This window comes from Haemaphysalis longicornis, unplaced genomic scaffold, assembly GCF_048455015.1.
Source record: "Haemaphysalis longicornis isolate Haplotype H1 unplaced genomic scaffold, Haemaphysalis longicornis Haplotype H1 scaffold_13, whole genome shotgun sequence".
Classification (NCBI taxonomy): Eukaryota; Metazoa; Arthropoda; class Arachnida; order Ixodida; family Ixodidae; genus Haemaphysalis; species Haemaphysalis longicornis.
In genome coordinates this window covers 74,342,456-74,368,535 of record NW_027526233.1, presented here as the reverse complement: position 1 = coordinate 74,368,535, position 26,080 = coordinate 74,342,456, and the positions used below count along the sequence as shown (strand labels likewise).

Genomic DNA, 26,080 nt, shown 5'->3' with positions numbered 1-26,080 from the left:
AAACACGTGCGGAACAAAGTAAATAAATATAACAAAAGCCACGTCGATTGACCGCATTTCTGCTTTGCTGGAGGCTGCTGAAGAGTAACCGCCGGCTGTCGACCCTTCCTTGCTTGTCGGGCGCAGGGTGAACTCACTCAGAGCATTGCCAAGTTAGAATAAGGTCTAACGGCTGCCCCATTTTACTTATTTTTCCGGTTTGGGCTTTTTTTTTTTAAATCTTTAGGAGTCTGTTTTCATCCTTTTCCATCGCGTCTTTTTAGTGTAACGAAGGTTTCAGGGACTGTCGTTCATAACGCAGTGACGAGGCTTCCTTACCAAGTGGGCGTCGTCGGCCCACCTGGCAGGGCGATAGCCTCAATGGGCGTGGTGCTCGGCCAGACGGCAGCTATTTCCGATCGGTATTGTTTCCCCTTTCGCGGGACTGGCCACTGCCACCGCTGACCCGCCCCGCAAATCGACCTGATGACAGGCCCTGCCCGCTTCCCCCAGGGGCCGGCGGCAGCCGTAACGCATTTGAAATGGCCACACTCCGTTTCGCTTTCCCACCGGAAAGTGCGTTGCCCCTGTCGTCAGCTAGGTGAACCGGATCCCGACCAGTGGACAGCGTGGCCGGATGGATCGACGTGAGACACATGCAAATGCGTGTTGGAGATGTGCTGTTGGAAATAATGACAGCGTGTATTTTTTGTGCGCGGCATAAGGACTGTGGTTTGTCGCCTAATAAAGCTACTCAAAAATTATGTTTGTTTATACCTACACATTTTGTAAATCATTGTCACGCATTAATCCAGGAAACTTATCATGAATAACATGGAGCGGGCTTAGGATGCAGTTGATTGGACTTAGTTCAAACGGATGCGTTTGTGAACAGTCGTCACAGGCACCGGCGCTCGTCCGAGTTGACAAGGGGCTATATTAACAAACAAAATTCACGATTTGCTTTCTCAACAGTCAACCACCTCGTCCTCTACATGTGGGCGCATGGTTGTACGTCTTCTAAATTACAAATAAGAATAGCTACGCTATGGCGCTTTACTTGTCCTTATGCATCATCTTATGCGTCGAAGTTGTTTTACGGGGATCCGAAGATAATAACGCGCGCTATATTTGTGTGCTGTGGGGGCGGCACGACGAATGTATGCTAATGCATTGTTTTGCAATACCGAGTTTTAAAGGACGGGATAAGTTCCTGTAAGCTGAGAAGCGATGATTGTGACAGAGGCACTTAAAACCGGATGTAATGACGTTAGCGGGAACGGCGAATTATTTATTTTATCTAGAGAATTCCTTAAAATCGATAATGCCTTTTCATTAGCAGTCATTTCTATAAAATCGATGTCTAAAGGGGGGCGCATCCTGGCAGCTATGATGGCATCGCAATCGCGTCCGGTGCTCACCTGTCGATAGTTTAAGAATGCGTTAAACGTCTGCGCTGAAGATCATAACCATAACATTCTAAGGGTTCTGGTGAAAACAAACTTATTTTCTGGCATAAAAAGCCTGTTACCTTCGCCTGCGTGCGCTTCGTTAGCATTGGGCGGAGAAGTTTTGTAGCACGCAAGCGCAGTCAACGCGTTCTCGGTTCCTTCGTCAGGAGCACCACCAAAGCGCCTGAGCAAGTCAATAGCGCCCATCACCTGACCTGGAGCGCGCACAGGAGCTTCAGTGGTTTCTGGGTCGTCAGCGACCTCGGACCTGCCTTCTGCGCCGAAACTAACTGTAGGATTTCATCTATCAAAACCTCCGTTGTATCGGTGCTCAGATAGTCGTGGAAGCTCACGTCTCGTGCCACCTAGTTAAACAGCCCAAGCTGTTCCCAAGAACTTGGCGGGATTTTACCTTCTTGCTCGTGTTCAGGTATTGCAAAACTTTATACAACGTCGGAAAAGCACGCTACAAAGCCAGCGGGCTTGAAGAAGTTCCCGATCACGCGGCCAAATTGTTTTCGGAGTGTTACTCCTTTTTTACTCCTTTTTACTCCTTTTTTAATTGTGCATACTTCCCATAATGTCCACGTTAAATTGGGCGCGGAATGTATTTCACGCTGCGAACGTGGACAATAAAAATTCCACTTTTCGGTTGCAGGCTACGTTATTAGACACGCTGAGGGATCATTTGCATTTCATTTAAAATATATATATGATTTATACAAATCTCAGTGAAGTCGCTATCAATACGTCGGTGGGTGCCTGGCAGATAGGGCGCCTGTCTTGCGCTGTGGACGCTTCAGGGACGAAATGACGCAATATCGGCAATACGTTTTAATGAGAATTCAAATGCATGTAAAGACTGGCCTCTGGGGAAAGTTTTATAAAAATTGAACATACGCTGTTTTATATTAGCTTCTAAACAAGGTTTTTTTGTGTTTTCTTGAAACTTGCATGCCCATTGCTTGCTTGCGTTATATGTAGGATAATAATATTCGAATTGGCGTTTCGAAAGCTAAGTAGCAAACTTCACCAAAATTTCATCGTTGTATCTTGAGTATTTAGGCCTAAATTGAACTAAATTATGGTCTCTAAGCTGAATTTGACATTTTATTCCGAAAACTTATATTTCTTTCAGCAACCAAACCTTTTATAGAAATGATCACGCGGAGAATACGAACATAACACTTACGAATCACCCTCGTAAATATTATAAAAGGGAGGCGTCGCCAAAGTTGGCTGAGGCGTGCGTGGAGGTAGGGGCGGTCTTCTCGCCTTCCGAGATTTTTTTCCGTTACACAATTTTTTTTCCCATTGGTAAAGTTTATCATGAAAAAAATTCAGTGCCCTTCCACTCTCTGAAGATGGATGACCAGCAAGGCTGTGGTGCCGATCCTCAACGTTAGTGAAGATACGCTTTGACCTACTCGTAGTCGAAGCGGTGCACGAAGCAAAACACGTTTGTTTCTCATTTGTGATTGAGCAAACTTTATCGTTAGTTACCTGAATGAAACTGTGACGCAAAAGGGTTTTATTCCAGCGTACAAACAAGGGGCCGTCCGTTTCCCTCCCGTTGAAGCCTATGTACTGCCAGCAGACGAGAATTTCACGATATGTGCCACTTCTCTGTGAGCTATGTTATTTGGAAACGTAAATGAAACTCGGCGCAACGTAGAGTCGTCCTATATTAGTATTACTATTGTTATTATTTTTTATTCAATCTTTTTCAGATTATTATTTATTTTTATTTTTGATACGCCACTTTTCTTTTCCCGCGAAGGCCACCATGTCATCCTTGTCCTAATAAAGATGTTTACTGATTGAGTTTTATCATTTCTTCCATACGCTGAATGTGTGGCGCACAGTTTTACTGTCCCGGAGCTTTGAGTGGGCACCGCCACGTGGCGCTACGCTCGCGTGCGATTCTTGTCAACATCACTGTGTTGTCCGAGGCGATGTGCTGGATCTTAGCCATAGCTTTGCTTTAAAAAAAAAAGGACACTGGAGTGGAATAGCGTGGGAAGGGGGCTAGGGAGACGGAAGAGGCGGCTACGTAGGAGGCAGAACAGGGGCGGCAGAAGACTTTCTTCTTTCTGCGACATTTCCGGCGAAGCAACCCGACACGGCGAATTTTTACTTACATGAGCCGACGCCGGCCGGCACATTTTACCGAGCATTTGGTGTTGCTGGCCGTACAGTGTGCGGCGTCATAGAAAACCCCGGGTCGTAGTTACTTCCGCCGTTTACCACGCGAGGCAGCAGGCGCCTCACGAGGAGCGGGCATCGAGCAGGCTTCTGCTTGGCGCTCGCAAAAAATACCGAGAAAACATTTTACGTGCGTCCGTGCTCAAGGGAGTAGAAAAGACAGCTCGCGCTACAGACGCCCACTTCACGAAGCCTGTTGACGCCGGTTCGATCACGCGCTGACACGTTCCACTTTGGAAGAAATGTGAGATCCTGCGGACAAAACGGTCCCGGCCCACCTGTCATGCATGAGGAAGACGACAATATAGATGGATATGAAGATGAATACTACTTGCACAGTGAAAAGCGACGACCGAACATGCAAAAAAATTACACCATCTTCCCGTACGGGAATCCTGAGTAGTGTGCGAAGCAGCCATGGGGTCGACTGAAGTTCCCATTAGTTTTCAGTTCGTCGTTTCCGTTGACGTTCAGCTTCGCGTGCCTTCGTTGTATCCGTAGCTTCTTGACGTAGTTTGAATCAGTGAAGGACATAAGGCGCGTTCGTAGCACCTGCTCCCGCGTCGTTTTGTAGCGCAGAGGGAAGAGTGCCACGTACCTCCCGTTGCGGCGAGAGAGCCGTGGGATCGATACCGGGAACCGCCTAACTATTTTTTTTATTGTTGACTGCACTGACGACAGCCCAAACGCTGACGGGGCTGAAGACACGTGCATACGCAGTAGTGTGCGGACGGCGGACAATGACAACGAGGGAGGGAGGGACACAGCCCCGAGCATGAGATGCTTCGCATCTAATAAACAATTTCAAACCTAATTCAATGCGTGGTGGTGTGTCCTTCAATGCTTACCTAAAAAGAAATCCTCCTCCTTCGCTGTGCTCCAAGTCTGGTGCGACGTGGTGCCAGCTTCACCATTTGTTTCGTTAACGGTCAAGCTCTAGAAGGCAACGCCTTATCGAACGCCAGAGAAAATTAAACACGACGTGAAGGAGCCGTTTCACAGGGAAGCCTTCTTGGCCTCACTGATGGCGGTGTGGTAGTCAAAACGCACTGTGGGAAACCCAACTTTACACAATGGGAGGGCACATGGTGATGAAGATTATGAAGCACGACAAAAATGCTTCCCGTGGTCGGGATCAAATCTGGGTCCCTCGCCGTATGAATCCAACCTCTATCAGATTGCGCCATTACCGCATTCGGGACGCTCGGAATGTCCTTTGAGTTCGTTGCGCGGGTGCTCACTCTGTACTTTGCCCGACTTAAAGCCACGTTTTTCTTTGCGTTCTGGAACTGTAGATTTTGGACTACGGCAATCATCTAACTGAGCTTTCTCGTGAAGGATTCGTTTGCTGTCATTGGAGTTTGGACTTTGACGCGCAGACGGTTTGCACTTTGATCGCTGACGCTTTGTCTTTGATGGTGGAGGCATTGACTTTGGCACTTCGCTGTTTTATTTTCGAGCGCTAGAAACGTTCGCATGTGAACCATCATCGTCGTTTGACGGAGGGGATCTGCGCTTTTCTGTGACAAATGGATGCCTGCTTTTTGTTCAATGGGCCAGTAAGGGCATTTAAAGTTATCTTGCGCAAGCTAAGGTGTGTGCCGCTCTTAGGGTTTGGCGATCGGGCCGGTCGCTGACGGCACCGGCGAAAATGGGGCGCCGACCTTTAATGAGCGCACCCCCCCCCCCTTTTCCGTTCCCTCCCTTTTCTTTCCACCCGGCTCTGTCTTCCGCCCATCAAAAGAAGCGACTTCGGCGGTGCACGTTCAAGTGACGGAGAAAACGCGTCTGCCCAAGTAATCTCAGCCGGAGGATTAACAAGTCTATACAAAAAAATTGGCTCCAATCCACGCTGTGCAGGTGGTTGGAAAGCAAAGTTTTAAACAACACCCGCAATAATTGCCCATGCGACGTCACTTGAATTCACACACATGGCTCTGCAAAGAGTTCAACCAGAGATCCTGCCCGCCGTTACCTGGAATTCGCAGGGGGCGGCATCCAGAACACAGCAGCAGCGTCGGCCACAGCCGGGGAAGAGCGTCGGACGACGCCGCCGCTGTAGCACGGCCGTGAGCCGGAAGCGAGAGGAAACGCAGAGGAGTGGGTGTCTAAGTGTGATACCGCGGAACCTGGTCATCCTAACATGCTAGCTTGGGGCACAACACCGCGCGACAGAAGCGCAGACACCGAAACAATTCGACATCTGAGCGTAGTGATTCCCATTTATGCCGACTAAAACTAGTTAGTTAAGTAAGTGTGAGATTTGCGAGAAAGCTGAGGGAACTTTTATAATCGCTATTTATCAGAACCAGTTGCTCTTTTCGGATTTTGTGGTACCTCTTAAAACACAACCGAATTGCTATTCACCAATTTAGAACGCGGAGTCCCATTCCTGGCAAGCAGTGTGCAAAATGTAGCCTTTCTCTAGCGGCCAAATGTCTGTGTATGGTTTCTACAATTTGTTTTCGCGCCCTGCAAACCAGTCCTTAACGTACCATTTCCGTGCGACCACTTAATTCCGTCGGATCCGGGTTACCCAGGACATGCTTTCGAACAAGCTAATCCAGCCGTGTGAAGGAAGCGCGCAATGGACGCGGAGTTGCTCCAAAGCAACCGTCTCTGAAGCAGGCGACAAAGCCGACGGAATGCGTTCCGCCGTCGCGCCCACCGCGCTTAGCAGGTTCCCGCGCGCGACGAACGCTGGGTACGCCGGCGAACGCCGCCCCATCTATATGGACCGGGCGGTCGTTGTATGGCACCACCGTCGCTTCAGTGAACACCGCCGCCCGTGGCGAACCGCTCGTCAGTGGAATGCCGGTGGTGGTCAGTGCTACGTAACTGTGCATGGCTTTCTGTCGTATTTCTGCGGTGCGCCTTGCAAATGGTACGTAATCCCACGTGCATTTTTCAGATAGGTAAATCTTGAGCGTGGATGTGACCTTTACGAGGCATGCCATGTGTGTGATTTACGCCCATACTCATATTTACAAATATCAGACGACGCTCAATGCGCCAAGCCTGAAGTCAAGCTGGAAGTGAAAGTTCGTTGCTTAATGCAATTTTTTGATGCCTGCATGCAGTTTCGCGTATCGAGGAAATGCTCCCACAAAGCCGGTGTGTGCAACCGATCTAGGAATGCTGCGGCGATGGTCTTGGGCAGTTGATGACGAAACGGCGTCGACGTCGTGCACAAGCGAGAGACAAAGTTGGGGGGTGTCTTCTAAGATTTACCTGAAAACATGAATTGTGATGGGCGACGCTTCCGTACCTTCATTACCTTCGGCTGAAACGTGTTTATTTCAGAGAAATGATCTTACTACAGTAATCGGGAATCGTTGATAGAATAAATACCGCATGATTACTGGTAGAACGTTATTGGTTGTCGTGGAGAAGCATTGCTTTACAATAATTGCAATGGTTGCTGGCTAGTTGGTAAATGGTTTTTCAAAAACCAATTCCTGCGTGGCTGAAGGACGCAAGAATGGAGGGTGCCCGAAACCTGCACTCAGCTTCACAACTGAATGCTGCGGTCGGTTTACAAGCTGCCACCTACGCTTGAAAAATCATGCACACCTTCGTGTAACGACGATGAGGGTTTATCGCGAAGTTCTATCGATGGGTTTCCTTGGTTGCCTTCTGGATTTAAACTTTGACTAGTTGAGCGTCGAATTTGACCAGCACGCAGTTTGGTCTTTTGATCGCAGCGTCTTTGACTTTGACCATTTCCCATTCGATTTCGCTGGAAGAAAGCTTTGCGTTCGACCATCATGATCATTAGACGAAGGGCTAGATGATATTGCTGTTTAATTTTGAACTTACATGCCCCCTCTCCAAATCTAAACTTTGTCCAGCTTGTCGGAAATGTGTCTGTGCGGGAGGACTCGGGCTGATGCACCCATATTTGAGGCAACTAATCGCGCGTTTTTGGTGTCTTCGCCAGGCATTACACGATTTTTTAGGTACTCTGTAAAGAATACTTCAGCATTAAAAAACACCGGCTCACGTTAACGCTGCAACCTTTTTTAACTATCGGTGCCAGCCTTTATCTACGCAGGTGGTAAAACGGGAAGAGGACGAGGGATGGTGGATGGTTTGTAGCTTGGGCTGTTGAGTTGGTGAATAATTTGCCTCTTGATAAAATGACCACCACAAAGGTGGGATTTACACTTCGGTTTTCAGGCTCCCATGCTGTCACAGTGTCGCTCACCAAAACCGAAGGCACAAAGCTCACGGTTACAGAAAGTGCAAACTACCGCAACATTTCTACGGCTACACGGTAATCCATCTCCGATGCAAGTGCCTTTCTATTTAAAGCACAAGTATCGAGGTATCCCAGCGCTAAGGCTGGCGTGGAAACCGTAGTCATTTAAACCAGTGAAGATAATTTAAAGTGGTAGAAATGAATAATTATATTGCTAATAGTTTGATTCCTACTCTGATCGCGCGGAGCCAGGCGCAGAGCACTGGAAAGAGCGCTCGTGTCAATGTAGCCCATTCCCGACCTTACAAGCATCCAATAAGTTTGCGTAGCCGTTAGTGCATTTAAGAAGAAAATAATACTACTGATGGTAGTTTTATTCGTACTCAGAACGGGTGTAGCCAATCGTAGATCGCTGTAAAATGCGCTCATGCCATTGCAGCCGATACCCAACTTTAGAAGCGCCCGACAAGTTTACGTAGTCATTACTGCATCTAAGAATCCAACACATCTCTCTAGACTTTGTTTCACCGCACATATACGCTCACAACACCACCAAAACATTCAAAGCACCGCAGCAAACACGAAAAAAAACAACGGGAGGCTGTGTAGTCCAATGCACCGGCTCATTCCACTGACGAGGGGAGCGCCGAGTGGTGGCGCCACCCGTCCAGCTGCCCGGTCCCGATAATGCGCTCCGTAACTGAAACCTTCCACCCCCGCCCCTCCCCCCAATTCCGCCGCCGCCTCCACCGCCGCTTTGGGAGTTAGTTGTCTCGCACGCCCCGAAAGAACCGTTGGCTTGTAGAGCTAGAAAGCTTTGCTTTAAAAACACAACCACAATTTCACACCAAAAATAAGGTTGCGAAAGTGGAATTGGCCTTCCGAGAAAATTCCTGAGGAGGCTTCGTGAGGCCGTATTCACAAAACTAGCCCAAGTGTAACTAAACCTTCCGACCTTTATGCTGAAAAAAAACCAAACTTATGATGAAAGGGCGCCTTATCGCGAAGTAATCGGCCTGAAAAGTAAGCTTTACTTCACTAAACTACTCTTTACTTACACTACACTATAAGTACACTAAAAGGTGGACACAAGCTGGCCCCTTTCACTAGACAATGACGCCGAAAATCTAAATACAGTTAAACTTGGATATAACGTAGTTGATAAAAATTTGCAATATTTTGTTACATGCAGGTTTTCATTACATCCACGTCTCGAGGTAAAGCTCCCGTAAATGAAGCAGAAACTCAAATCAAAATGCTCACATCATGGACAGTGAACCGACACTTTACGTATTTCTTTCCAAGTTAAAAAAAAAATGCCTGCTTTGCCACAAAGTTTTGCTGTACACCGCAATCCAAAAAATCAAGGTCATTTACTCCTGTTTTCAAAAACGTAACTTAAGTATCAATTTTGCCTTTTGACACTCTTCGGTGCCTTAACCAGTTGGAAGGAACAAACTTCTGTTGAAAGGGCGCTTTTTTGCAAACTTGATGCTCTTTGCCACACTCAAACGTTTTAAGAGGTTTCTAGCTGGGATACTGTACCGAACGACAACTTTGAGTTTCGTTGACGGCGGAAATGGCACCTCAAATTGCGAGCTTGTAACTTTTCGTTTCATCAACGACAAACCTATACCTCAGAAAGCAGCGGAGACCCGCGAGCACACACCGACAGGCGGGCCTTGCACCTAATGGACACCATACTCACACTGAAAACGCACGGTAAGTTGCGGTGCGGGCAAAGTTAGCTAAATTAGTGCATATCCAGCCGAATTTTCAGCAAAAATGGGAAAAGAACAATCGCTCCTCAGGGTAGGATATTTGTTACATCGAGGTTATCCGTAGCCATTTTCTTCATTACATAGAGGTCCCAAACACATCAATTTCAATGGGGCTTGCAATAGGGAATTGAAAAACTTTGTTAAATCCAGGAATTCGTCACATAGCGCGTCGTTACATCCAGGATTAACTGTGTGCACCATTCTCGCAACTGACAGTTGTTTAATAAGGCAGAAAACGCGAGAAACGTGAAAAAAGCTGTCGAGCCCCGTACATTTTTGTGTACTGCGGTTTGTCACGTCACAATAGCGGAGAAGCCTTTCCTGCTTTTCTGAATGCTTTCCTGAAATAAGATGTTCCTTAGTGCTTGAGCACATCAAATAAGTACAAATCCGGAATTTCTGCGAACTCATCCTATTTAAAAGACACACACGACGGCTTTTATAAATACCGAGATCGCTCACGGCATTGGTCACCCGACTGACTGAGTCTTGCTTTAAGTTTCGTTGTTCGAAAAACGTGTTTTACCTTTGTTCTCAATTAGCGAATCAATATTATACGAAAGTTATGGCCAATATAATCTCCGGCACGCAGCGACAAAAGGAAGTACATGTACTGCAGGCAGTTAGCCGGCCCGCCTGTGCCTCGGTTCTCCGCGCACTCATTCGAACAACCCGTCAATATAGCTTGCACGCGGCCACCGAGCAACTCCGTGCCTTCGCCTGACTTGTATCTTATTACAGGTAAGTTGCCGTTGTTTGGTAGTGCGGAGTAACCATGCCGGGCATAAAGACACCAGCTTTGTGAAAACAAATAGCGTAGATTTTATTGAGAATTAGCCGGAGCCTGTCCAGTGTCGTCCGTGCATGTGCGCGCACTCCAAATAACGTGAATCGATGGTTAAGTTGGGCTCCACGAGATGGCTGAAATTGTCTGGTGGAGCACAGTACAGATTACCCGCGAAAGATACGCGCGTACCTTTCGACTAGTATCATTGCAGCTTTTATTCCTGCCAATCTGGAATTTCCTCATCCAGGGGTCCATGTTCGTGTAGAGCGTTTACATGGAGGTGACGTGGGCTGTTCGTATAGACCGTTTACATGGAGGCGACGTGGGCGCGGCCATGTTTGCCGGCGTGACGTCTTTCGGCACGGCTTGCCCTTTCGAAAGCGTTTCACCCCGTGACCTTCGCTGGTGCCCGTGCGCCTCGGCGAGCGTCGGGCTGACTCGGCAGGCGTATTAAACAATTCTTTTAGAGCGCTGATATGCTGCCCAAATAGGTAGAGTGCGACAGCGTTCAGACGTTACTTCATCAGAAAAAATCCTACCGAAAGGTTGTTTGAGCGCTGTTTTGATGAGTGTTGGTCGCCTAGTTTCCTGTTGACGCGTTTCGTCCAAATAAAGCGTCCTGATGGCTTTAGTTTTCTTTTTTTTTGTCTCTTTCTATGTAGTGGCTTAAAGTAATATAAAACCCAAAGGGTTATAACATCTTTTAATAAAACACAATTCTTGATGTAGTCATAACGCTGTAAAGCTTGTTTGGAAAGCCTTCTTTTCCGGTATACGCTAAAATGCTTGGCCGTAAACCTACCATATAATGAATATGAGGGTATGCAAAATACAACTATTTTGCATATGTGTTTTAGTTTTATACTACTTCTAAAGCGCTTCTTCATGTTTGGACGTGCGATGAAAACGCTGCAGGCTCAATACAAGTAGCTGGCGGGGTCTCCTCTGCGTACCTGTTGCCTATTTGGTATGTGCAAACTTGAGGCTATGGAAACGCGCATGCTGAAACTGCCATAGGGTGCATACCGTGGACGGAAAAAAATCATATATTCGTGGCTATTAACGTTATGCGTGCTCGCGCGCAAATCGCGAACTAATACTAAGCGCGCACAGTAAAATTTATGAACGCTCAAATCGGCTGATCACGCTTTAATAACACATACAAATATTTCCCGAGATGGCTGCGGATGTGAGTATTGTTTGTATTTTTTTGCCGGCTGCACAATTGGTCTGGCAACATATGCGACATGACAATTTTTTATGTGCACTTAGTTCTTATTTTTATTCATGCACCCATGCATGAATTTTTTGTCAGTTTTGCTACACCATATTTTATTCATTCGTGATGTAATGAATTTACTACAAAAACCATGTATGCCGCCGATTCGAACAATACACAAGATTTAATTACGGAGGGATAAAGTGGTGAACTTCCATTTTTTTGCAGCCTACGTTATGGCTCTGCATCGGACTGCGGTGAAAATGTACGATTAGGAGAGTCTACTTCAAGCAATTGCGCAGCGAAATGTATGGCTCAAGATTTCGGATACTCGGTTCCTCGAAAATTCCCTTCGAAGGTTACGTGGTGCTCGCTGAGGACGCACACTTAGCATACGTTCCGAGTCATAGCTGTAATCGATAACATCTTTTCCCCTGCGTTTCTACACTTCACCTGATATATCTGTCCCAGCGCAATAATCACGACACATTGGTCCTATGAAGGGAACCTGAACTGTTGGAAGCAAATGGCTGAATCACACTTGCTGGTGCCGCGCCCCATACTTGACATGCTTCTGTAAACTGGAGCGCTTCCGAAAACGTCCTGTTCCACTGCGCGACGACAAACACGAGCGCGGTGGAACAGGACGTTTCCGACAAACACACGACAAACTCACAGACATGCACACAAAAAATTATATTATAATTTTTTCTTTATGCCTAACCAATTTGATAACACCACACTTCGAGCAGACAATGGGAGTATACGGCGAAACAAAAATTGGAAAAGGCCAGTAGCCGGTAGGGTGGTGCTGGCGCCAGCTCGTGCAAACGGTCTATAGCGGGCTGCGTGCGTCCTCTTACCTATTCAAAGTAACATAGGACGCAACCACGACCTCAAGTACCAGTCGACACCAGAGATCTACGACGGACAGCCAATCAAAATAGAAAAAAGCACCGAACACCATACAAAACACTCACCCGCCGGGAATCCGCTCTACTGAGCCAAATTCAGACAATCACGATACCTACTGTGCACCTCATACACCGATTCCAACGATTACCGGGTACCCCCAAGTCTCCTAATTGCGGAGGGTACCCCAGCATCTATCATACTCTCTGGACATGCACACAGAACCCTAACCTTCCCCCCTATACCCAATCCTACCCCACTTCGTAGGGAAAGGAGGCTTGCCGACTCTACCGCGGAAGTGCAAATGAAACTCATTAAACGCCCAGAGAAGACCCTGTCGGCTATCCCGGGAGCTCCCGACTAGGGGATCGTAGTGAAAGTAAAGTTATTTTCTTCTTCTTGCCTCACACATTTTCACCGGCGCATAGGGCCGCCGGTTCTTGCTTGAGCAGGGACATCGCTCGCGGCCGGCACGATCCGGTGTAGGTGGCTTCACCCCACGGTGATATCGGCCGGTCGAGCATGCGAAACCTTTTGTAGCGTAAGCTACACTGGTCGAGGTTGAGCAGTTTCGCGTGAGCCGTGAAGGGCCATTCTGCGCAAGCGCGAGGGAAATTGGCTTGGCTTCGGTTGGATTGGATTGGATTTGGATTTGGAATAGATTGGATTGGATTAAAGTGGACTGTGTTGGATTGTGTTGCGTCATAGCCGCGGCAGACGCACTGGTGCCGGAGCGTGCCCAGGGGTCGCCTCAATTGTGCAGTACCCAAGCCTGACGCTGCACCGGAACCGTTTGATAGCCGTTTGGCGTGGCTCGTGAAGAGCCGTGCTGAGCATGCGCGAGGAGCAGTGACTGGACAGGACTGGACTGGATTGGACTGGATTGCTGAACCCTAGCTCACGCTACGTATATCGTGGTATACCAGAGCTAAGCTACTTTTAATTTTTTCTCCTTCCGTCGGGGCCAAATCACGGCGAGCCTCTTCAGCGCGAGCTTCCTTTCGTTGACGGGATCCACCACGGCTCGGAGGCATAAAAGCTACCGCTGTCAGAGTGGGAACGCTTAGAGCCAACCACTCATCGCGCCGGTGCCTAGCTGCCACTTTGTGACATGATGGCTACGTCACGAAAAAATAAAAGTGAAATTGAGGAGAGAAACGCCAGCTTTATTTGTTTATTTCTCAAGAAGTAAAACATCGTCGGCCGTCAAACAAAAAGCGGGTGAGCTTCAAAAAGCATGACCTTTCATGTAACAAAATTTTGTTCAGCATTTAGGGTTCCTTTAAGGCGTAAAAATGTGACGCACAAAACTGGATAGATCTTCCCATACAAAAATGCCTTATGGGCGTCTATTGAAAAATGTGTGGTGAGCTATGGCCGCCTATGGGTATCTATGGTCACCCATAAAAAGGCATAAATTAGGCTATAGCCAGCTATTGAAGTTTTAATAGATCCTGCACTAAAGACTGTAAACCATACAATTCTCTTTAGACGATTATAGAACATCCTAGTGTGTTTAGTCTATAGAGTCAAAGCTATTCAGGTAACTGTAGCCAGCTAAAGAAATATGTATGGCTTTAGTTCTATAGACCAGCCGCGGCAAAGCTCTTTTGGCTGGCTATAGACCATTTTCTAGCTTGAAGTCTACAGACTCAAAACCATTCAGCTGTCTTTTGCCAGCTATTGAAAAGAGTTCGTCCTAAAGCTATAGAGAGAAAGCCATAAAAGCTCATTCGGCTGGCTATAGGCCGTTGTTTCGCTCTAAGTCTACAGACTTCAAACCATTCAGCTGTGTTTTGCCAGCTATTGAAAAGAGTTCGTCCTAAATCTATAGAGAGAAAGCCATAAAAGCTCATTTGGCAGGCTATGGGCCGTTGTTTAGCTCTAAGTCTACAAACTTGGAACCATACGGCTTTCTTCTGCCAGCTATTGGAGAGAATTTGCTTTCAAGCTAAAGAGAGGCAGCCATAAAAGCTTCTGCGGGTGGGTACAGTACAATATATAACTTTAAACCTTTAGACGTGTGATAATTAAGCCACATTTTGCCAGCATTAAAAAAGCGTTTGGCGCAGAACTTACAAGCCTGCATCCATAAAGGCTTCTTTAGCTAACTACATAGTAACATAAGGCTCCAAGTTTCCAGCCGCTAATCGAAAAGTGTTAGCCTATAAAGGTATAATTCGAGCAACCATTCAATCCTATTCTGCTGGTCAATATGACTTATGACGCGAAATTCATATACTCAAGATTTACCTAGCTACATCTACAACACAGATTGGATAACGATGATGAGGTTGATCGGCCGGTTATATGAACGTATTTGTTCAATAAGGTTACGTACTTATTATACCAACAATACGGGAAAAGTACAATTAAAAGAAGCTACTGATTAACGCTCAAATTCAGGTTGCAACTTTGGATACTGCGCGTACGCAAAGCTTGCAAATGAACGTTGACCGAAAGACGTATAATTTCGTAGAATTATTCCTCTGTGGCCCTTCGCTGCCGCGGTCAAGTGCAAAAGCGGGCTTCTCTGTAAACGGCCCTCACAGCGTCGAAGCAGATTGGAAATAACTTTCGCGGCCCACGGGGTACGCTCTCTCAGAAATATGGTGGAAGCTGCGAACGACCGCATTCTTTCTCCCGCGGACCCCACTTTCAGATTAGTCATTGAGAAAGGGGGAGAACGACCCACGCTGGACCGAAGGAGGCGCGGTGAAGAAATTGTGGGAAGCGATGAAAGGGTAGAGGGGACACCCCTGCTTCCTGTTTTATTTTGCGTTGTTTGTTTGGCATACTGGTTTTGGCGATGGGCGAAGGACACGGCCGTGCGGCCCGCGCTGTGTTAGTATTCCTGCGCGCAGCAATGCTAGTGACAGACAATGTTCTCTGAGTATTGAGAACAGATACAACTTTTTTTGGATGAAGAAAACAAAACGTTAAGCGATCTTGTATTTACCCAAAAAAATAATTACCAGCGAACAAGTTAGAAAAAGATCGAAATATGGGCATGTATCTCCGCACTATTTGCTTTCGCGATGGACCTGCTTATACCTGGATGCACTCAGTCAGCCACATTTCGTCTCCTTGCTCATGTGCGGGGGCATGGCACGTGTTGCCTGGTGCTGGGAATTTTGACTCGACGGCAATGTGCTCGTGTAGATGGTGTGACGCCAAGCAAATGTGTCGCTTTTTGGTGTCGTGAATTTCGGTGTTTACGGTGACAGTGTTACGATTAATTCAACATCAACTTCAAGTCATGCGAAAATGGATACCTGCGATACTGTGACAGGAATTTCATCATATCCAAAACTCTAGGGTGAGTGATCTTATGAACTGAAGAGACTCTATATTGCGAGAAATGCAGGACTTTTCTTGGTGTTCACGAATACTTTTCTAAACTACCCTGCACCACATGGGCACTGCAACGTAGACAGAAGTGAAGATTTGGCCGCGGTGATGTGACAAAAATAATTTTTTCGCGAACTGAGAAAACCTACAAGGAACTAATAGAGTGTACTTGGAAAAACGTTTTTTTTTATCATTGCATTGTGTGCGACCATCTTCATTGTTTTATTGAGAGTGCATTTCCATTTTAGCCACCGAACTTGCAGCTGTGTGCGTTGAGTACTGAGTGTAATGAACGACTTCTGAGTGCTTTCTTTTCTGTGGACTACCCAGCACCTGTAGGTATTTGTGTCTCGGCGGACGTTCGCGGGGAACGTGCCGCGTAATGTAGCTGTCGAGAGAGTCACTTAAGCGTGAGCCAGAGTGTTGGAATGCGTGTGCTGGGTTTTTCGATCGGCGTATGTGAACAACTGTTTACTGGTGGTGAAGTAGCGTAGATAGTAGCCATTTATGTGATGAATGGAATGAATAAACCCCTTGATATTGCTTTCCTTGAATGCCTGTGTTTAAGCCTTTTGTGAATGAAAACTGGCGAAGTGTTTGCAATCGCAACCTCGCACTCCCCCTATATCGCTGAAGTGTTCACGGAGCATATATTACAGATAGCACCTAAGTGCCACAGGACAAGTTCTAGAGATCTGCAAGGCTCTATGCCGGCATGGCAGCGTGCTAATAATTTCTCAGCGGCTGCTGCTGTCGCCGTGTTTCAAGTAGTGGTGATTCTCTTCTGGCTGCAGCTCATGCAAACATATTGTATGGTCGGCTATTGAAAAACCTTCTTATGGTTGTCTTTAGCTATTTGGCCCAATTATCTTTAGACATTTCTATGGCTATCTTTAGCCATTCCTATCGACATTCCTATGGGTGTCTTTAGATTCTTCTATAGCCATAGCGATATCGAAAGAAGAGCTAAAGACACCCATAGGAACGTCGATACGAATATCTAAAGACAACCACAGAACCGGCAATAGAAGACTCTAAAGACACCCATAGGAATTTCGATACGAATAGCTAAAGACAATCATATAACCGGCTATAGAAGAACCTAAATACACCCATAGGAATGTCGATAAGAATAGCTAAAGACAGCCGTAGAACCGGTTATAGAAGAAGCTAAAGACACCCATAGGAATGGCGATACGAATCGCTGAAGACAGCCATAGAAAATTCTAAAGATTATTGAGCCAAATAGCTAAAGACGACCATAAAAAGGATTTTCTATAGCCGACCATACAATATTTTTGTATGGGTTACCTTTGAGTAAAGCACGATTTGTTTTTTGGTACTATTGTTACTGTTTCCATATGGAAAAAAGTCGTACAATGGTCAGGCTACTCCGGAATGCGAGGTTGCATATCCGGGGTCGGACATTATTTTAAAGCCACGGTTGGTTTCATTCTGTGTGTCAGGAAGAGAATAAATCTTTATTTATCGACCAAAGGATGATTTTATGGGCTTCGCAACGTAGAAAGCATCAATCGGATTCTTCGGCTTCGACTGAAATCTCCTCCCTCCCGTGTTGCAAACCAATTGAATAAAAACTATATTACTGAAACCCATGGCTACTCCTCTTACGCATATTTCTCAGCACGGCTATTAAGGAAACGACAGACAGAAATGCTAGAATTATTGACATGTGTTGCCAGATTTTAAGACAAACACAAGAGACTGAAGAATGCCCTTTAACGTACCTGTGGGAGCCTAATTTTCTAATTAGCCTAACTAACGACATCTTTCCCGACAAGCCTCGCACGGTCTGTACTTGGTGGTTGTTGTCATATTGACAGCAATCATTTAGCCCCGCTAGACCATTTACCATTTGTTTGAGGAACAGTGGTGCGCCAAACTTACTTAACCCCGAACCAAGGCCAGTGTGCGCCAAACTTACTTAACCCCAAACCAAGGCCAAGACACTTTTGTAGCACCGAATGAATTCATGGTTATAAGATTATTTCAAGTGCATTTATTTTATCAAAGCCAAGAGATGCCCCCACTCCACTGTCATCACGTTTAACGCTGAAGATTTGTCCTTCCGTTAACAGGTTACTTGAGGTGTCTGCCTGGAGCTAGCGCACTCCCTGTTTAGTGCTAAGCTTAGCCTTTTAGTCTTTAGTTTCAGTCGTTAGTACTTAGACGCCCACTTGTGTAGTCCGCCTATGTTTTCTTCCCTGTGTGGTCCTCTGCGCAGCACGCTCAACAAATGAGGTGGCGAGCCTACGGGGTACGGCGGAAAAATCCGTCATTTTATGGGTGTATCTGCGAAAAAAAAAACGGACGCTTTAAAGGTCCTTTAAGCACGAACATCTTATTCCTGCACCTGCTATTTCACAGTAGCTACAGCACTGCTTGCGTCGCTTTAATGCACGTCGTATTCGTGCCTCTAGCACTGGTTGGTTGCTTATAAAGGCATAAAATTAGATAGTCAACAGAAGGTTTAAAATCAGACAGAAAAAAAATCAGACAATCAAAAAATATTGGTCCTTTGCTACTGCGCGCCTGCTCCTTGATGAATAGCTGCAGCAGTCTGGAATTTTGATTGCTAGAATTACCCTTTCTTTTCACTGGCAAGCCTTTTTTCGTTTGTGCATTTTAAGCAGCATTACCTACTTGAAATATGTGACCTTGTCGGATGTTAAGTGGTGTCATGCTAGAGAACCTAATCCTGGCTGGCGCCTTGATTCGCGGTCCCAGTGCCAGGCTACAGTCACAGAAATACATAGCTCGCGTGAATGAACAGTAAAACACAATTTTGTTGTACCATAAACATCCTACTAAAAAACGGAAATAATTATTCGCAGAACCGTAATCTTCAATCCTTTCCCAAAGAATCCGGGAGAAGCACAAAAGCGACGACTTCTCACGCACTAATTAAACGCGCCTACAAACAATCTAAATGTACACCGATACGTGATTTATGAGATTAAAAAAATATTACACTACTTCGTCACGATCGTTGCATGGATTGTCGCATCCGGAACCATTCCTTTTTGCAATTTTAAACCTATTGTTTTAACGCAAAAGAAGCCAAGTTGTTATCGGGAAGTCGTCATGTAATTTTTTTCGGTATACTTTTGATAAGACGAGACTTATAGCCCTTGTTCGTAATCATACACTCTCCGTTGATGGCCCTTCTTCAGTGTGCTGCACATAATATGGGGAAGCCAGCTTGCAGTGACGAACCTAACTTGATACTCTGAAAACCAGCTTCACCCCTAATCATAGGTGCATGGCTGAGAAGGCGTACTTCCAGGAGCACTGTAGCCATCTTGTATCTAAATATGAAGGCCCCATAAGCTTCTTTTATATTTTTATGAGAGGTTTTCGGTCGGACAACCAGTCTGTAGGGAAATGCATTAGTTTTGGTGGCTCGGGATGCCGGCATTTCCTGTCGTCTCGTATAGTGCCGGTATTAAAACACCGGCATAATCGTTTTGAAACACGTCGCGCTAGACCGTAACGCGTTCTAAAAGAACGAACACATCGTGACACTCATTTTCCAACGCCTCAAGCTAGAACGTTTCGTGTAAGTGGGCAACAAAGCTTACTAAAAGAACACACCGGGACACTTCTTTTCCGACCCTGGCGCTAAAGGCTTCGCGCTTTAAAGACACAGACACGATGCTTTTACAGCAAAGCGGGATACCTCCACCCCCGAACGGTTTCATGTGCGTGGGCAAAAACGCCAAGGCGCCAACGCCTAAGACGCCGAGGTCTCAGCATCTAAACAGCATTAGACACTTCATCATAACTTCGAAACTGCATTATACATCGAAACCACATCATACTCTGCACGCTTCGCTCCTCCCTGTGTTTCACGGTAGTGTAGATGGCCCGGGATTTCCGTTTTTTTTTACAGAACACTGTCGGTCGCACTAAAAAACTTTTCTGTTTAGAAGAAATGCATTGTTTTTCCGCTTTGTGAAGAAAGACGACTGCAGAAGCTGTAGTGCCGTGCCTGAACGTGAGCGACCATTAGGTTTTACCCGGGCGCCGTCCAAGAAGTTTACATAACAAAACAAGCTTGTTTATAATACGCGACTGAGCCTACTTCCTAGCTACTTACACGATTGAAACTTAGGCGGAATAGAGTTTTGTTCCGGCGGCAAACATGGGCAGTCCGCTTCCCTCCCGTAAAAGCCCATGTACTGAGAGCGAAGGGAATCCCCCAATATTAGGGGCAAAGCACCTTAGGGACTGGGGGTGTTGGCGTCTCCTGTCGTCCTCGTCGTAATTGTTGTTCGTCTCATGTAGTCAAAGTACTAAAACACCGGTAAACTCGTTAACGCCTCGCGCTGGAGAGCTTCGTGCTTCAAAGACAAGATACTTTTCCGGAAAAAGTTGTGAACCTATACTCCCCAACCATTTCGTCTCCGTTGGCGAAAACGCAAAGGCGCAAAGAATACACTCATACACTGCATGCTTCGCCCCTCACCAGCTTTCACGTTTAGTGGAGATGGCCCGGGATTTTTAAAAACTTCACTGTCAAGTGTGTAATTTTGAAACGCAAATAATATTGTCACGGCGCAACAATTGATGGGGGCCAGTAGGAGAGAGAAAAGAGGGTGTATTTTGGGAAACTTGTGCCTGATGCCTGGTAGCGGTCACACCAAGAACACGCGCTCACGAAGGGGCACGTTCTCGTCTTCTTCGCCGCTTAGACGGTGATGATCATGCTCGTGATTTCCATGATGAGGATGAGGATGATGGAGACACGCCAGAACGGCGCACACCAGCTCCGGACGATTGGAGTCTGAACTCTGTTGCTGGTTACACACGTAACACTATCCCCCTCCCGGAGTAGCATCGTCCCGATGCTGAAGATCACTGCCAACAAGGTCCGAAGCCAGAATGGTCGTGAAGTCGGCCTAGCGAGAAACATACGGTTTCAAACGCACTACATGGACCGTCTCTGGTCGAGATCGACGACGACCGGCAACACCAGAATACTCGGGTACCACCTCGTAAGTTACTTCGCTAAGTTGACGAAGCACCTGGTACGGCCCGAAATAATTTCGCAGAAGCTTCGTCGATAACCCCCGACGTCGAACGGGTATCCAAACCCAAACAAGGTCACCCGGTGCAAATGCCGCGTGACGGCGGCGAAGGTCGTAGCGGGAGGCGTCCAGGTGCTGGTGCTCGGTGATGCGGAGGCGGGCAAGCTGCCGGGCTTCCTCAGCGCGTTGTATGAATTGCTGGGAGGAGATGTCATATTCGTCGGTGATGTCGTGAAGCAGCATGGCGTCGAGCATTGTTGTAGCTTCTCTGCCATAGAGGAGGGTGAACGGTGTCATTCGAGTCGTTTCCTGCTGGGCCGTATTGTACGCAAAGGTGATGTAGGGCAGGACTGCATCCCAGGCCCGGTGTTCAACATCAGCGTACATGCTGAGCATGTCGGCGATGGTTTTGTTGAGCCGTTCCGTCAAACCGTTCGTCTGAGGGTGGTACGCACTGGCTTTTCGTTGAGACGTGCCGCTGAGCGTGAGTACTTTGTGCAGAAGTTTCGCGGTAAATACGGTTCCACGGTCCGTAATAACAACTTTGGGAGCCCCATGTCGGAGAACTATCCGTGTGAGGAAAAACTGTGCCACTTCAAGCGCGGTGGCCTTTGGAAGAGCTTTTGTTTCTGCGTACTTGGTCAAGTAGTTAGTGGTGACTGCTATCCACCTGTTTCCCGCTGTAGAGGTGGGAAAGGGGCCCAGTAGGTCCATTCCCACTTGCTGGAACGGCACTTCGGGAATTTGAATGGGTTGGAGAAATCCGGCTGGTCTGCCGGGCTGCGCCTTGCGTCTCTGGCTGTCGCGACAAGTTCGGACGTACTGCCTCACGCTCGCCGAGAGCTTGGGCCAGTAATACGCCTTCTTGATTCTTGCAAGCGTGCGTGCGTAACCAAGGTGGCCAGCGGAGGGCTCATCATGACAAGCCTGCAAGATGTCGTTTCGTAAGGGTGACGGAACGACGAGGAGGTGACGCCGGCCATTCGGGGCGAAGTTTCGTTTGTATAACACGCCGCTGCGAAGGCAGAATGTTGGCAGACCTCTAATAAAAGACTTAGGCGGCCTGTTGGCGTTGCCTTGCAAGTAGTCGATCACTGGTAGCAGTTCTTGGTCTTCCTGCTGCTGTTCTGAAATGGTGGCCGCACTGAGGACTCCAATCAATGGTCCATCGTCGACGTCATCGTCATCAGCGGGCGCGTTACCGACCGGCGCTCTCGAGAGGCAGTCGGCATCTGAATGTCGCTTACCAGATTTGTAGACGACGGTCATATCAAACTCTTGGAGTGTGAGGCTCCAGCGTGCCAAGCGGCCAGACGGGTTTCTCAGGTTTGTAAGCCAGCAAAGCGAGTGATGGTCGCTTACAACTTTGAACGCACGGCCATACAGGTACGGTCGAAATTTTAGGACGGCCCGCACAACCGCTAAGCACTCCTTTTCGGTGGCCGAATAATTTCTTTCGGCCCGTGACAGCGTTCGGCTTGCGTAGGCAATGGCTCGTTCGGCACCATCTTGCCATTGGACGAGGACAGCGCCTAGCCCCACATTGCTGGCATCAGTGTGCACCATAGTGGCGGCCTCGTCGTCGAAGTGGCCTAAAACAGGTGGGGTCTGCAGGCAACGCCGTAGCTGCTCGAAAACTTCTTGCTGTTCAGCGGACCAGACAAAAGTGACGTCATTGCGAGTAAGGCGCGTGAGGGGCTGCAATGTGGGCGAAATTGGCAATGAATCGCCGGTAGTATGAGCAGAGGCCCAGGAAACGCTGGACGGACTTTTTGTCAGTAGGTGTTTCGAAACGAGAAACAGCTGAAAGTTTGTCAGGGTCGGCGCGAATTCCAGCGCTGCTAACGACGTGGCCGAGAAAAAGCAGCTCCTCATAGCCGAAATGACACTTTTCCGGCTTGAGTGTGAGCGAAGCGGTTCGTATGGCCTGGAGGACGGATGGCAGTCGCTCTAGGTGTTCCTCGAATGTATTTGAGAATACGACGACGTCATCTAGGTACACAAGGCACGTTTGCCACTTCATGCCAGATAGAACAGTGTCCATCATACGCTGAAAAGTTGCGGGGGCGGAGCACAAGCCAAAAGGAAGAACCTTAAACTCGTACAGTCCATCGGGAGTTACGAAGGCGGTCTTCTCACGATCACGCTCGTCGACTTCTATTTGCCAATAGCCGCTCTTCAAATCCATGGACGAAAAGTAATGAGCGTGCCGCAGGCGGTCAAGGGAGTCATCTATCCGAGGCAACGGATATACGTCCTTTTTCGTCACCTGATTGAGTTTGCGATAGTCGACGCAGAATCGCAAGGTGCCATCTTTTTTTTTCACCAGAACGACTGGCGACGCCCAGGGGCTTTTCGAAGGCTGAATGACGTCATCAGCGAGCATCTCTTGCACCTGCCGCCGTATCGCGTCGCGCTCCTTGGGTGACACGCGGTAGGGATGTTGGTAAACGGGGCGCTCAGATTCGTCCGTGATGATGCGGTGTTTTGTGAGCGGAGTTTGTCGGACGCGTGACGTTGACGAGAAGCAGTCGGTGAAGCTGTGCAAGAGTTCCAAGAGCTTCTCTCGCTTTGTTTTCGGTAAGCGCGGGTTAACGTCAAGTGAAAGCTCGCTCGTCGCCTTGGGAGTCGGGTCGGTCTGAAGCACAAAGCAATCCGTCGTGTCGGGGACGTCCTCAAATACTGCCACGGTAGTTCCTTCGACGATTTCCCGACGCTCGTTCGAGAAATTCGTAAGCAAGACCTCTGTAACACCGCGCGTAATGGTGACCAATCCCCGAGCGATAGCGATTCCATGCTGAAGTAGAGGCGGGCCGATAGCTTCCGCGATTCCATCGCCACTGGAGAGGTCGTCGCGCTTAACGCGAACAAGCACGCATGACCGTGGGGGCACGCTAGTGTTGCCGATGGTGCGCAGAGGTATGCGTTGCTCATGACCTTCCGGGGTAGTCTCCTTCCTCGAAAAACTGACGAACTGTTCGCGGATGTTTATCATAGCATCGTGCTCCTGAAGGAAGTCCATCCCCAGGATCACGTCCTTACAGCACTGAGGAAGGATTACGAAGGTCGCGACGTAATCACTGTCCCCTATTCTAACTCTGGCGGTGCATGTACCCACGGGTGTCATCAAGTGGCCGCCGGCCGTTCTAATTTGGGGTCCGTCCCATGGTGTTTTCACTTTTCTTAGTCCGTCCACGAGCTGCTGGCTCACTATTGAATAGCTTGCTCCAGTGTCCACAAGTGCCGTTACCTCGTGTCCGTCGATGGCGACTGAAAGATCGGCACTCGTGATAGCGTCGACGTCCTTGTTTGGCGCCGTAACATCGTCAGCCGTCGATGGTACTGGGAGGTCTTCAGTGCTTCCGCCGCTAGCAACCTTGCCTCCCAAGGTTGCTCCCTTTAGTTTCCCCGCCGCGGACTTGGAGACCGCCTCGTCGGGGAGCCTCTGTAATCGCGACGGGTGGGCGAAGCATAGCGGGCTGGCGACGGCGAACGTGACGGGCGACTCTCCTCGGAAGACTGACGCGTGGCGAGGTACTCAGAAATGGCGACGGGCCGTTCGCCAAAACGAGGATGGCGGGCGGTCGGTGGGAATCCTGGTAGCCCGATCTCGCGGTAGGGGCAACGTCGATAAACATGCCCTGGCTCGCCACAGTGGTAGCACAATGGCTGGTGGTCCTCGGTGCGCCACACGTCGGTCTTGCGGATTTGCGGACGAGGCGGGAATTCCCTTTGTGGCCAAGAGCCAGGAGGTTGCGGTCGGGAGTACGTCGGGGGTGGCATAGTCGCCGCAGTCGGCGCTGTGGGCATGTGACAGCGGAGAGCAGTCGCATAATCCATTTGGGGCATAAGCTGCGTTCGGGGCTCAGGAGCGCAATTGCTTGACAAAGGGGCTCAGGAGCAGAAATTGCTTGGCGAATTTATTGCCGCACAACATCCGCAACCGAGATGACAGCTGGCTGCGATGGCGCTATTCCGATTCCGCACTATGCCAACTCCTCACGAACAACCGAGCGGACAAGTTCGCGCAGGTTGTTGTCGCCCATAGAGGTGGACAGTGATGCCGCGGACGGGCTTGGAGTTTTCTACGACGTACGGGAATACTGGCGGCACCGCTCCTGCACAGCTCGCTCAATGGCAGTTGCCTCCTTAATAAATTCTTGCACAGTACGCGGTGGGTTGCGCACAAGGCCTGCGAAGAGCTGTTCTTTGACGCCGTGCATCAGATACCGAAGCTTTTTGGGCTCGGACATATCGGGATACGCGCGCCGGAACAGACGGGCCATGTCCTCGACAAACATCACGACGCTTTCATTTGGCTTTTGTATCCTTATTTCTAGAAGGCTTTGCGCACGGTCTCGATGGTCGCTGCTGGCGAAGCTGTCACGCACTTCCCGACGGAAGTCGTCCCATGTCTCTAACCTTCGTTCGCGATTTTCAAACCATATCCGCGCCCCGTCTTCTAGCGAGTAGTAGACATTCTCAAGCTTTTGTGCAGGTGTCCACTTGTTGAAATTGGCGACGCGCTCGAATTGGTCAAGCCAGTCATCTACGTCCTCAGAATCGGTTCCGTAAAAGCTGCTGGGAGTACGGGGCTGCTGAAGCGTCAGCTGAGGCGGCAGCGATGCTTGAGCCATTACCTCTGGTTCAGAAACCTGGCGCCTTGGTGCGGTGTCAAGCAGGAGGCCGTGTTCTGGAGGTAGGCCTAGCTTGCGGCGGCTGCAGCGATGTACGGGCGTGCAGACGCTGGGAGGTCGCTCAGGGCTTTCAGAGGGCGACCTGGGTATCAGACGCTCCGGTGCCCAGCTCCTTCACCAGTGTCACGGCGCAACAATTGATGAGGGCCAGTAGGAGAGAGAAAAGAGGGTGTATTTTGGGAAACTTGTGCCTGATGCCTGGTAGCGGTCACACCAAGAACACGCGCTCACGAAGGGGCACGTTCTCGTCTTCTTCGCGGCTTAGGCGGTGATGATCATGCTCGTGATTTCCATGATGAGGATGAGGATGATGGAGACACGCCAGAACGGCGCACACCGGCTCCGGACGATTGGAGTCTGAACTCTGTTGCTGGTTACACACGTAACAATATTTTGTTTAATGGTAGAGCCGTCATGGAGGCTAATAGCCGTATAGTTGATTTAGG

General features: G+C 48.4%; 1 pseudogene; it reads right to left on the bottom strand.

Annotated features, from left to right (window-relative positions):
- Positions 1-22,028: 22,028 nt before the first annotated feature.
- LOC144163891 (uncharacterized) lies at positions 22,029-25,659 on the bottom strand (annotated as a pseudogene).
- Between the last annotated feature and the right edge of the window lie 421 nt (positions 25,660-26,080).